Here is a 14,196-nt window from a genome sequence, read left to right on the forward strand (position 1 = left end):
TGCATTAGCGTGCAAACCCAAAGATAATTTTAACACTAGGTAATGCTGATCTGCTTGTTCTATTTATATAAAGGAAATATCAGCCACTCAGTATGCCCAGTTCTGTCAAAGGGAACCCAGGCTGATGTAGGATGCCAGTATAAAGAGAACTTCTCAGAGGATTAGTCCATGCTACCAACTCATTTATCAAAACTTTATCCAGTGCAAATATGTTAAGATTAACTTCCAAGGTTCTTAATGTTGGGAATACTGCAACCTCATCCGCAAGTTACTAAAAGGGGCAGTGTTGTAGCTACTTAGTTCATGGGAATTTTAACCATAGCCAGCCTTAGAATCTCTGTAACCTGTAGCCTACAATGTGGTTTCCTGTGATTTCTTCCCTTGGCTCCTCCCCTTCCTTCCCCCCTCACCCTGAGGTCCACCATTGCTGGGACCACATGTGTTTGTTCTCTCACTTCTGCCAGTGCAATGGAATACCAAATGGACTGAACAAACTTTTTTGAAACTCTACACTGTATCTGCACTGTATATTCTCAAACCTTTGTGAGTTAAACTGGTTTCTTTCCTTCACTGAAGAATGGTGAGGGGTGCCATGACATGAGGCTTTTATCATGTACTCGTGGTGGATCACTCATGGAAGTTTGTGGGTCCTTTTCATGACGTTGTCAACCTCCAGCCACATCCAGTGGTATTTCCCAGTTATTCCATGTTAAAAAGATCCGGAGATAATGAGGTAATAAAATATCCGGGATTTTCCTTACTGTGTGTAGTCGTTGCGCTATTAAAACAGCCACTAGATGGAGCTGTTTCACTGAGGTCTATGGAACACTGAAAATTTAAAACGTCCCCTCTCAGCAATCACATGGTCGCCTCCCATCTGTGAATCCACGGTAAATGTGGAAAGGCTCTACAACAGGAGGACTGAGGGGTTTTTCTTTAATGTAGAGATGCCAGTGGCCTTCTTTATTGTGCTAAGATAGCCTGTGTGCAAGTGGGGCTGGTAAACGCTCATTCGGTTTTGCCTTTTCGTTTTTTCTCCTAATTGCCTTTCTAACAAGAGGCATCATCACTAAATAATCCCATCACTTAAGGCTGCTATCATTTCTCGGCAAAATCAACAATATAAGCATCTTCATTGCTGAAAACCTAACTTCCGGGCCCGGCTTTGCCACTAAGGGTTAGTACTTCTCGGCTCTTCTGTACGAGTCAGAAGTTTTGATTTTTACAACATATTTTTCTCTCTGTTCCCAGCCATGCCCACCACACTATTAGCCTACCTGACAGGACTGGTGTAAAGAAAACTGAGGTAGGATGATTCCAGATGGAGGGCTGTAAGTGCTACCAATTAAAAGATACTATGCAAGTATTCATTCCCCCCTCCTTAACTGATTTTCTTTGGAAAGAAAAAAGATGGAAGTAGTAGTGGATTAGAAGTGGAAGACAGTGATGACATCTGGGCCCCCTGTAAAAATTCTATAAATGAGGCAAGGCAATTGCACAGTAAAAGCCTCATCCCATGTAGAGAAAGAGCTGGATGCGCCTGATCTCGTCTGATCATATAATCATAGGGTTGGAAGGGGCCTACAAGACCATCAAGTCCAACCCCCTGCTCAGTGTAGGAAGCCGGATTCCCTGGTGTTCTCCCATCCAAGTACTAACTAGGGCTGACCTGGCTTAGCTTCTGAGATCAGACAAGATCAGGCACATCCAGCCCTTTGATCTTGGAAGCTAAGCTGGGTCAGCCCTGGTTAGTATTTGGATGGAAGACCTCCTGGGACTCAGGCTTCCTGCACTGAGCAGGGGGTTGGACTCGATGGTCTTGTAGGCCCCTTCCAACCCTATGATTCTGTGAAAATTCTATGAAATATAATGCTCTATGCAAATTTCAAGACGTGCTAGCTAAATGACGGTGATTACACATGGAATGTGCAGAAAAGAGAAGGATTAGCATACGGTAAGAGGGAAAGCATACGTACTGTATACAAAAAAAGGGAAAGTATACGTACTGTATACAAAAAATAACACCCTAGACATAGATGTGAATACATAAGCTCTACTTTAAAATGTGATGTAATCAACTGCTGCCTATCTAAAGAGTGAGTTGGAGGACCATCTACTACAATACAGTCAGAATCCTTATACCTGTGGCATTTTGGTCAGAATATTATGAACAGGTAAGAGAGAACCCATATAAGCATTTCTTCTTCACATGAAAGGCTACTTCCTTTTTGTGAGCAAGTGGCTACAGTCACAGAGGCTGGAGCTGAGCAATGCTGACACAGAATGAGAATAAAGCAATGGGCATAAAGAACTCTGAACTCTCATTAACCACCAGCCCTTCAAGTGCTGAGCCATATTATTTCAAGCAACTGTTCTGGGCTTAGTAATGCCCATCGCGTCTTTTGAAATGAGCTCAGCAGGTTCCGAACCTCCTGAAATTACATAAAAATGAAAATGTGCAGAGGTTACAGCAATTCAAATTCCATTTTAAAAGCACAGTTTAGTACAGAGCTGAATTTGTTAGATGTCTAAGTAATCAGACACCCCAAGGGAAGCTGATGCACAACTCGAAGCTCAGACTACAAGACTGTGTGTTGTTCCTTCACTCTTCCCACCTTGATATTTCATATTTTTAAAGTTGCCACCCGGGCTGTAATCACCAACTTTCCCCTCTGCTGGTTTACACTTTCCAAAAGAGAGAGAGAGAGAGAATGAGGGATGTGAGAGTAAATATACATGATTAACGCCATATGTAGCTTGAGACTAAGACGCTGAGAAAACCAGCCATCCTGACTGGAAGATGACGGTACGTGCTTCAGAAAGAGAGACAGTCTGTGGGATATGAACATTCCAGAACATCTCAGGCAATATCCATGGGCTATCAAAATGGCAGTAATTATTGTTGGAGAGGCAACAACATGTGAACAGGGCTAGAATGAGCAATGATATACTGACTAAAGGTGTGATTCAGCAAGGCAGAAGCTCTGGCTCACTGAGTTTCCTCATCTGGCCTGCGGAGCCTCCTTGGTTCCTCTAGGGGCAGGGCTTGACCTCCCCTCTCCCTTCCCCTTGCAGCTGGCACGGAGAGAACTGTGCCGGCTGCCTCTCCAAAGGTGCAAAAGCAACCTCAGAGAGGAGGGAAAAGGGGGCAATTTTGAGGGTGAGGAGGGGAGGGGACTGAGGAAGCCAGTTTACGAATCATCTTCTGGCCTCCCTAGCCTCCTTCCCTCCTGCTCCCCAGACCCCCCGCTAGACAGGCGAAAAAGCCCATCTAGCAAACATGCAGAGTGGGAGGAGCACGGAGGCAAAAATCGCCTCTGCACTCCTCCCCCTCTGCATAGGATGCCCATCAGCCTCTGAGTTCAGAGGCTGATGGACAACCCAATAGGATTGTGCCCTAAAGCTCTTATTTCATTTCATTTCTTATATTTCTATACCACCCCATAGCTGAAGCTGTCTGGGTGGTTCAGAAAAATTAAAAACCATTAAAGCGCATTATATAAAATATGAAAACCATTCACATAATGACATAAAACAAATAACACACACAACAACAACATATATCTAAAACAGATTAAAACAATCAGCCAGAGACAATCAAGAATACTCAATATATGCTGCCAAATGCCTGAGAGAAGAGGGCAGTTTTAACCTGGCGCTGAAAAGATGACAATGTTAGTGCCAGGTGGGCCTCTTCAGGGAGATTATTCCATAAAAGGGGAGCCACCGCCAAAAAGGCCCTCTCCCTTGTTGCCACCCTCCGAGCTTCCCTCGGAGGAGGCTTCCAGAGGAGGGCCTTAGATGCCAGTACTTATTTCCAGTAACTAAGCCTTAGGAGAGGCATTTCAACCTTTTAGAATGGGGAAAAAACTGCACAAAAGCCAGGAAATTACCACATGATCAGTGTTCAGAAGAAAGAGAGCATGGCCCTCGGGGAAAATCCAGATGGCCAGATTGGAGCCAGGATTTGGCACCTGGGCCTGAGGTTGTGCACCTCTGGCATACACTATCTTACACCAATTTTGGGGATACACATTAGTGGCATGCTTCAGGATGTAATGGCAGCCAGAGCACTCCCAACCAAGGAACCATATAGCAGGACTGCATTTGAGCCTTCATGCTGAAAGGTGAGGAAGAGGCAGAACCAACCAAGCATCGTTATATAACATGTTCTATAGGGTCTTTAGAGCCCAATCAAGCCATGGGAGTCTATTCTAATTCGTTTTACACAAGGGCAATTTCCTTTCCTGCAGATAGGATAATGCTGTGGCCTCAGAAGCAGTGTCAGAAGATGTACAGTCAGGGCCAGAAATACTGGAACAAGGACAACTGTTTTGGCAGTTGGCCTCTGTACACCACCACATTGAAGTTGAAAGGAAACACACCCAGATGGGAGCAAAGTCAGGACTTTCAGCTGTAATTCAAGGGGTTTGACAAAAGTGGGGCACTAACTATTCAGGAAGTACAGCCAGTGGCATGCACACTCCCCCATCGTTGGTGGCTCATAAGTAATGGAACAACCCAACACCATTTCAAACTTAAGGATCGCCTTTAATACCTGGATGAAAATCCTTTGCAGTCAATGACTGCCTGAAGTCTGGAACCCATGAACATGACCCAATGCTGAGTTTCCTCCCTCGAGATGCTTTGCCAGGCCTTTCCTGCAGCTGCCTTCAGCTGCTGCTTGTTTGTGGGTCTTTCTGCCTTCAGTCTTGTTTTCAGGAAGTGAAAAGTATGCTCTATTGGTTGAGATCAGGTGACTGACTTGGCCACTGAAGAACATCCCACTTCTTTGCCTTCAGAAACTCTTGGGTAGCTTTTGCTCTATGTTTTGGGTCATTATCCATCTGCAATATGAAGCGGCATCCTATCAGTTTGGCAGCGTTCAGCTGAATCTGAGCAGAAAGTATAGCCCTATACACTTCAGAATTCATCCTGCTGCTTTGATCAGCAGTCAGGTCATCAATAAACACCAGTGACTCGGTTCCATTGGCATCCATACATGCCCATGCCATAACACTGCCTCCACCATGTTTGACAGATGATGTGGTATGCTTTGGATCATGAGCTGTTCCTTTCCTTCTCCATACTTTTCTCTTCCCATCATTCTGGTACAAGTTAATCTTGGTTTCATCAGTTCAAAAAATCTTATTCCAGAACTGGGCAGGCTTTCTAAGGTGTTTGCTGGCAAAGGCTAATCTCGCCTGTCTGTTCTTGAGCGTTGCCAGTGGTTTGCACCTTGTTGTGAAGCCTCTGTATTTACATTCATAAAGCTGTCTCTTGACTGTAGATGTTGACAATGACATGCTTACCTCCGCAAGAGCGTTTTTGACCTGGCTAGATGTTGTGAAAGGGTTCCTCTTCACCATGGGCAGAATTCTGCGGTCATCCAGTTTAGTTGTCTTCCATGGTCTTCCAGGCCTTCTGCTGTCGCTGAGCTTGCCAGTTAATTCCTTTTTTTTCAGGATGTTCCAAACTGTTGTGTTGGCCACTCCCACTGTTTTTGCTATCTCTCTGATGGGTTTGTTTCCTCAGCCTAATGATGGCCTCCTTCACTCGCACGGACACCTCTTTGGACCTCATGTTAGGAGTTCCAGTGAACAGCTACCAAAAGCAAATATAACACTTAGAACCACCTCCAGGCCTTTTATCTGCTTGATTGGTCATAGGGCACCCAGGAAACAGGTCACACCTGTCAGCCATTCATTCCATTACTTATGAGCCACCAACTATGGGGGTGGGTGTATGCCATTGGCTGTCCTTCCTGAATGGTTAGTGCCCCACTTTTGTCAAACCCCTTGAATTACAGCTGAAAGTCCTGACTTCGCTCCCATCTGGGTGTGTTTCCTTTCAACTTCAGTGTGGGGGTGTACAGAGGCCAACTGCCAAAACAGTTATCCTTGTTCCAATACTTCTGGCCCTGACTGTATTTTACACAGTAGATTATTTACCCATCATAACAATTCAAGCAGTTATTAGCCCGGCGTTTTACTAGTGTTTGAATGCCTGTTTTATAGAATGGGCACACAGCCAGTGAACTTGTCGCACTGCTTGCAGGCCTGACATGGATGTTTACACTTGTTCATGCAGCCCGAATAATGCAGTTTGTCTTGAGCTTTTGGTTAAGAATAAAAAACACTGGGGGGAAAATGATGGAAGTGGCAAAGAATGGTGTCCTGTGCCTATAAAATGTAATCACCAATAAAATGGATTAACTCTAGGTAGTGCCATTTGTAAAGAGATGGAATCTCAGGGGAAAGTATTGCCATCACAAAGGCAGGGCTGAATTACTTGACAACTTGCCCTGCTGTGGCTCTTCCAGACTTTTAACCACCTGTAATGACAACAATGTGACCACTCATCCGAGAGAATACAGGAGGGACGTGAATAAGTTTCTTCTGTTTAACAAGAAAGGACAGACTTCAATAAAATCGACATGAAAATACAACCCATCCACCACCAGGCACAAAAAACAACTCCAAACAAAACAAAAACCTGATTGGCCAGAATGCTAGATAAACAACAAAATACTTTAATATTGGCTTCACTGCTAAACTTATATAAGTCTGGTTTGATCTCATCTGTACTCTTCTCAGCATTGTTCTCCAAACTAGCTAGTGCTAGTCTCGCTCAGAAGACGGTGGAGAGGAAAATATATGCAGCCACGTTTAAAGCAAGGTCTCTCCAACACTGTATTTTACTGGCTATACTCCAATTATATGTTTTTTGGAAAGGTAATAATACAGTGTATAAATATGTCATGATAAAACTGCTCTTGCTTTTTTATCTTTTTAATATCTTAAGGGCACAATCCTATGTCCACTAGTCAGCGGCTAGATGGCCATAGGATACGTCGGTTCCCTGAGAACCGACCTTCCCCTGCCCACGCTGCCTCATAGGCAGTGTGGAATGGCCTCATGCTCTGCACAGGGTGGCGAAAACAGGGTGTTCCTGGGGGCGTTCCAAGGCGGGGAAGTCAGAAATGCTGGTACGACACATCCAACGTGTCGTCCAGCAGCCACTTCCCCCGCTCCGCCTTCCCGCAGCTAGACAGCCAAAATCAGCTGTCTAGCCGCAAATGCAGGGTGGCTGAAGCGCAGAGGGGACAATCCCCTCTGTGCTTCTCCTACCCTGCATTGGATAGGCGGTCACCTCCAAGACTGGAGGCGGCCACCTATCCCAGTAGGACTGCTCCCTCCATTGTTAGCTGCCTTGGACATCTTGGTGATGAGACAGAAAAGTGGAATATAAATATTCTTTCATCATTATCATCATCATCATCATCGAGCCCCTCAGATCAAATGAATGGCATGATCTGCTCATATAGGGAATGCTGAGCGAGCCCTTTACATGCACACACACTCACATTTACCGTCTATACACACAGGCTGCACAATGAGGAAATGTTACCAGTACATGCAGAATCATTCAGAGCACAGGGGAAGAGACTAAACATCACCCTGCTTGTCTCTCCTGGAGTCTTAAGAACTGCACCAGAATAAAAGAGTGGGGCTCAGGAGAGATTAGCTGCTGCAGGTTGTAAGAAACCTGGTTGCTCTTTCCTGCATTTGGCATTCTGGGGGGAAGCGGTTATTGGTTGCGTGTTTGTCAGCGCCTCCATGTATTGGATGTCGGTGTATTTCTTTTTGGTTTATGTATTACTAATATAAATTGATATTGTGTCTTAGGGTGCAACCCTACATGGGTTGCCGGCAGCCTCCGAACTCAGAGCCTGCTGGCTATCCAATGCAGGACCGGAGGACAGCAGAGGCGATCTTTGCCTCCGCGCTCCAGCCACTCTGCATTTTTGCTAGATGGGCGATTTCTAGCAGGAGCACCTTGGAGTGGGAGGGAAGGAGGTTGGGGTGGCCCTAGGATATATCTTATCATAGCCACCCTGGTCTCCTCCCCTCCCTTACCCCAGGAATGCCCCCTTTTCCTCATCTCCACGCTCCATTTTCCAAGCATGGAGAGGTAGCTGGCATGGTTCTCTCTGCGCCGGCTATGACAAGGAGGAGGCGGGGAGTGTGGGTTCCTGATTCCAAGAGCCAGGAAACCAAATTATCCTATGCTGCCCCCCCCCCCCCCATGTCGGGGATGAGTCCAAGCGCCCTGAGATTTCTGACAGCTCCGATTCTGAATCAGAGTTGGAGCAGTAGTTAGAGCAGAGGCCAGGGCAGAGACCCTCCCTAGTGAGCCAAGATGCTGGGAGAGATTCCTCTGAAGGCCTTGACAAACAGATGGCCCAGGCTGAGTCGCTGCCCCTGCTCTCCACTGAGAGAACTTGACTTTCCAAGGAGAAGGAAGAGGGGCATGACTTGAGAGACACTAGGGCACGTTGCAAAGCAAAGCAGGAAAAGTTAGGGGCAGAGCTCAGATGCTCCTCCAGGATAGCCACTCTTGGAAGCCAACATAGGAGGGAGCCACCCTAAGGGAGGGGCATCATTGTGAAGGAAGTCTGGCTGTGAGGTCGTACCCAAACTGTCAGCAACTTTACTACCTTCTGGTTTGGTTCGTCTCCTCTAATTAGGGATCGCAGATTAGTTGTTTAGGGGCCTGAGGCAGTCTGAGAGGTTCCTGGTCTGCATTTGTAAAGAGGCTGGTCTCTAGCAAAATAAAGTAGTATTAGCCTGAAACTTTGTATCCTTGTGGTGCTGATTGCAAAAGGGGAAATACGATCCATTTCTGACACCCAGAGGCTGCCTGTGCGGGACTGAATTGCTCCCTCCGTAGCATATATTGTAATTAGTTTACAATGTTATGTTAGTATTTGTGAAATGAATTGTTGATGTAATATTGCAATTGATGTCTTCATAGTCATGCTTTTTGTATTGCTGTTTTTGTGCTGTGAGCCACTTTGGACACATTGTGTGGAAACTAAAAGTGATGATGATGTACCCTACCCATGTGCACAGGTGTGGAGAGTGGAAAACAGGGTTCTATACAGAGTCTTATTGGGATATTCTGTCTACTGGTGCTGCAACCACTGTACAGTAGATGATGTCCTAAATGTTTTGTGATGGTTATTAAGTACAGTAGACACATCAGGGTAAATGCCGAGTTGCGAGTAACAGAGCTTCTGGCATCTTCTTTTTAACCATAATGTCACTGGTTTCTCTTTTCTAATGAAGTGATTAAAACAGATGGCATATAGTAATTGGCATGAGGAAAATTCCACAAGCACACCTGAAAGGCTTAAAATGGCTAAGAAGGAGTCCTTACTTGGGTTCTAATATTTTTTATTATTCTGTGGAAAGGCTTTAGCCATTTTAAGCCTTTCAGGGGGCTTGAGGCCTCAAAATTAAGGGCCTCAAATCAGTTAAAGGTGCAGTTCTATGCATGCTTAGACAGCATAGCTGACTGAGGAATCCTGGGAGTTGTAGGGCTTTTTTCTGTTGAAATATGCATAGGTTTGCGCCCTAAACCAAGGATTAAAATGGTCAAACCTGACCTGCTTTCGTATCTCTCATTCCACATAATGAAACCCAGGCCATGAGGGGAAGGGAATCCGAGGGGTAGCCCCAAACACTATCCCAATCTTGAATCAGAAAAAAAGTATTGTTGAAGGGATTTGAAAACCTGACATATATCACATTTTGCTCAAGAGATGGAACGCATCGGCTCCAAAAAAGGGAAAATTATTACAAATCATGTTTAAATGTTGGAGATAACATAAGCTGAGATTCCATAAGCTAAAAAGTGCTTTCCAATGTTATTTGCTTTTTTGATGTGCCCAATCCACTTTTGCAGGATAAAAGGCACCACACCATACTTCTTTTAATTCAGCATTTCAGACTGAATTAAGAGAACTTCAGGGAAATGTAGGCAAACCACCAGACACTTGCTTAAAGCAGGGATTCTTCCTTTTCCCAACCTCCTTATCTGAAGCACATTTTGTTTTTTCCTGAGTTTAGCTGGAAAATTTTCATCTTTCCCATAGCAGGTTCCTAGGTCAGTGAAGGTTCAGTCAAAAGTCACAGCATTTCAGCACAAATGCTTCTGTCAGAATGCTTCATTAGAATTAAGCTGATTCAACCTTCATATGATAATGCATTTTAATATATGTATTTTAATATATCATTTGATTTCTCCATGAAAGTTATAAACTTATAAGAAAAGTATGCTCATGAGAAATATGTGGAAGACCAAATAACTTTATTTTGGATAAATATTTGCAAGGTAGCCTATTATGCAGGTTGGTTCAGGAGTCTTGCATAATGTAAAGGTTTCTAGGGCAAATATCTCCCATGACATCTCTGTCTCCCTGTGACATCTGAATCAGGAGAGGCTGTGCAAGGTTCAGTCAGTGCCTAGACTTAGTAATGGGCTGGATGAGGGCCAATAAACTGAAGCTGAATCCTAGCAAGACGGAATCCCTATGGGTGGGTGGTTCCTGAGTCTGGGAGATAGGCTCATTGCCTGTTCTGGATGGAGTTGCACTCCCTCTGAAAGATCAGGTCTGTAGTCTGGGGGTACTCCTAGATCCATCATTGTCACTGGAGGCCCAAGTGGCCATGGCAGCTGGGAGTGCCTTTTACCAGCTTTGGCTGGTTCGCCACCTACGGCCTCCCCTGGACAAGGATAGCTAGTAACCTCAAGGCTGGATTACTGCAATGCGCTATGTGGGGCTGCCACTGAGGCGGCTCCGGAAGCTGGAGCTAGTGCAGAACGCAGCAGCTCAGCTGTTTTCAGGAGCTGCCCCGTTCCGTCATGTAACTCCTCTGCTGAGGGAACTGCACTGGCTGCCTATTTGCCACTGGGCCAGGTTTAAGGTATTAGTACTAGTGTACAAAGCCCTAAACAACTTGGGACCAGGATACCTGAGAGAGTGCCTTCTCCCTTACCAACCTGCCCGGTCACTGAGTTCATCGGAGGGCATGTCCCTGGTGGTTCCACATGGATCCATGGCCTGGCTGGAGTCCACCAGGAAAAGAGCCTTCAGTGTAGTGGCCCCCCTTCTGTGGAACTCCCTGCCTTCGGAGGTCAGGCAGTTGCCAATGTTGTGTTGCTTTTGGCACCTCCTGAAGACATTATTTCGAGAGGCCTTCCTTGAGTGACCAGCCCTGGTTTATTAAGGTCAGAATTTGTTTCTCCAAAAATGTTTTGGGGAGCAAGCCTACCGGGATAGGCAGCTGCCTCCAAATTCGGAGGAAACTGCCTATCCAATGCATGGCAGGAGCAGTGCGGAGGGGATTGTCACCTCTGTGCTTCTCCTGCCCTGCATTTGTGGCTAGACAGACAATTTTGGCTGTCTTGCTACAGGAAGTCAGAGCAGGGGAAGCCGTGGCCGGATGACACATTGGATGTGTTGTACTGGGTTTCCGACTTCCCCACCCTGGCACACCCCCAGGAATGCCCCATTTTTGCCACTGCGCACTCCTCTTCCAAGCGCAGAGTCATTCTGTGCTGCCTACAAGGCAGCGCAGGAGGGGATGAAGGTCAGTTCTCAGGGAATTGACCTTGGAGCGTGGGCTCTGAGGTCGGTTCCCAGGATCCGACCTATCCTATGGCCGACTAGCCACTGACTAGCCGCCATAGGATTGCGCCCTTGTTTTAATATGGTGTTTTATTCTTTTATCTTATTGTTCATTGCTCCAAAATCTTTGATGTGAAGCAGTATATAAATATTGTAAATAAATAAATAAAATATTTGTCACAAGAATCATAATCCAAAGTATCTTCCTTCTCTAGATGTTGGGGCTTCAGCCTCAGCCTGTAGCCAGCCTAAAAGTTCTGGGGATGCCAAAAAAGTAGGGGGGCAGTTCATCTGGTTTGGAGGCCTTTTAAAGAGAAAATTATGAACTATTTTTTAATTTTTGTAAAAAAAAAAATTGCGGGGGGGGGGGAGAAAATTTGTGAGGGAGAGCCCCCAGGCCCTGCTGGTTACAGGCCCAGCCTCAATGTATGTGCCGGAATATCTGATGAAAATGAAAACTTCCATTTGTAAATACTGTCACTTGCTTTTTTTTTTTACTGTTTATGTATGTTTTTCATGACCATCACACCATAATATAAACTGGATGAGACTAAAGCTGCAATCTTAACTACACTAACTAGGGAGCCAGCTCCACTGAATACAGCAGGACTTACTTTGTGTAATCTTTGCATAGACTGAATCTTTATTTCAGTGACCAGGAAATTTCCAAAGGAAATTTCAGCAGGATATTCTCCATGTAGGAAATGGGGAAGAAGTAAGTTCTTTCAGCCTGCTTAGCTATTTAAAGGCGAAAGATGTCTCCATTTCATATATAAGGGAACATGTTTGTCCATTCCATGGTTTTCTTTTGAATTTTGTCTGAACTAGGGCTTAATTTCTTATATATTTATTTACAATATTTATATACCACTCCACATCAAAAGATTTCAGAGCAGTGAACAGCAAAGATAAAAGAATAAAACACCACGTTAAAACAATTACAACATTTTAAAAATAAACAAGTTCTGATAATTTGAGTAAGTATTCAGTCCTGAAACCTGCTAAGTGATAAAGTTATGAGTTCATCTGAGCATTATAATGTCTTTTACTAAAGAATAAGCACAGCTACCTTCAACCATTTGTTTTGTAATGAGTATATCCTTCATTTACAGTGCAATCCTATACATGTCTACTCAGAAGTAACCTCCACTGAATTCAGTGGGATTTACTCCCAGGTAAAGGGGTATAGGATTGCAGCATAAAGGAACTCAGAGCAGTGTTTTTAGCTTTACAGCAACTCTGCAAGGTAGACTAGACTGAGAGGCACAACAACTTGCTCAACTCACACACGGAGCTTCATAGAAAGACTTAAGACTGGGAAGAGCTGGGTTCAAATCCTTGCTCAGCCATAAAACTCACTGGGTGACTTTGGGCTCAGTCACCATCTAACCTACCTTACAGGGTTGTTGAAAGAATAAAGGGATGAGAGGAGATGATGCAAGCTGTCCTGAAGTCCCACAGGAAGGATGGGAGAAAACACTGTAACAAAAAAATGGACACACTTCAGATTATGGCAGTTTACATGGGCACTGGTGCAAACTATGATTTGGTGATGGTTGGGGTGGATGAGGTTTCTTGTAAAAATCATGCAAATTGAAGAGGAACTGTGTGTTGTTGTTCTTTACTAGATCTGACTTTTACATTCCTTCCTCTTTTTCCATTAAGGCCGATGAGCTGCTTTTCAGATTGTGCTCAGCCAGACAATGACATGCTCAGTCACCCAAATGAGTTCAAAGGATGCAGGAACACTCCGCAGCTAGAGCTGCCTGCCAGCTTTTGACCTGGCTGACCTTGGGCCAGCAGCCACCAGATTACAATGTAGCCTACCTCACAGGGTTGTTCTATGGTCACCTTGAACTCCTGAGTGGGAAGGCAGGATAACAGCATGATAAACTGCTCCTTGCCCTTGACATCAGCCTTACGTGACCCCCAGATGCACTGGATTCAGGGGAGGCTGGTGGCGCCATGTCAGCAGCGCAGTGTATCTGTGTTCCAGAGCACAACCCTATGCATGTTTAGACAGTAAAAATCCTACAACTCCCAGCATGTGCCAACCAGCCATGCTGGCTGGAGCATGCTGAGAGTTGCAGGGCTTTTTTTTCTGTCTGAATATGCATAGGGTTGTGCCCTAAAGGAGCTATCCAAAGTGCTTCCTGACAACGGAGCCACCAGCTTCCACTGTCGGACTGCAAGTCCCGTCATTCCCAGCTAGCATCTGAAGGGCGCCAGGTTGGGGGAAGAACTGCTTTCCCTTAACGCAGATTCTCTCTCCCCTTGCTGACCCCATTTGCTTTAATGCCTCTTACCTCCGCCGCCTGAGTTGCGTTAGGCCTTTCCTTTAAAAGCTAAGGAAACGCTACGTGTTTCGTCTAGAGTAGGCACAGGGACCCAATCCGCCTCGGGACCCTCGGGCACCGGTATGCGTGCGTGGAGGGGCTTTTAAGCGCCAGACGGAGCCCCTGCGCCTATTCGGGAGAAAAAATGAACAGAAGGCAGAGCGGCGAGGCACACGTTTAAAGCAACGTCTGCTTCGGCCTTGAGAGCAACTCTTCCCGGGCCGGAGGGGCCGAAAAGGGCACCCCCCCCCCACGTTGCAGGGATCGTGCCGCGCCTCTGCAGCGGCGGAGGCGACCAGGCGCGAAGGAGGCGCGCGGGGCCTGGCCGGGCGCTCCCCCGCAGGTGGGCGGCGCTCCGCGGCTCAGGCGCCAGAAGTTCTCGCC

Source organism: Heloderma suspectum, chromosome 5 (genome assembly GCF_057233095.1).
Source record: "Heloderma suspectum isolate Gila_16-S chromosome 5, 16-S_ref, whole genome shotgun sequence".
Classification (NCBI taxonomy): Eukaryota; Metazoa; Chordata; class Lepidosauria; order Squamata; family Helodermatidae; genus Heloderma; species Heloderma suspectum.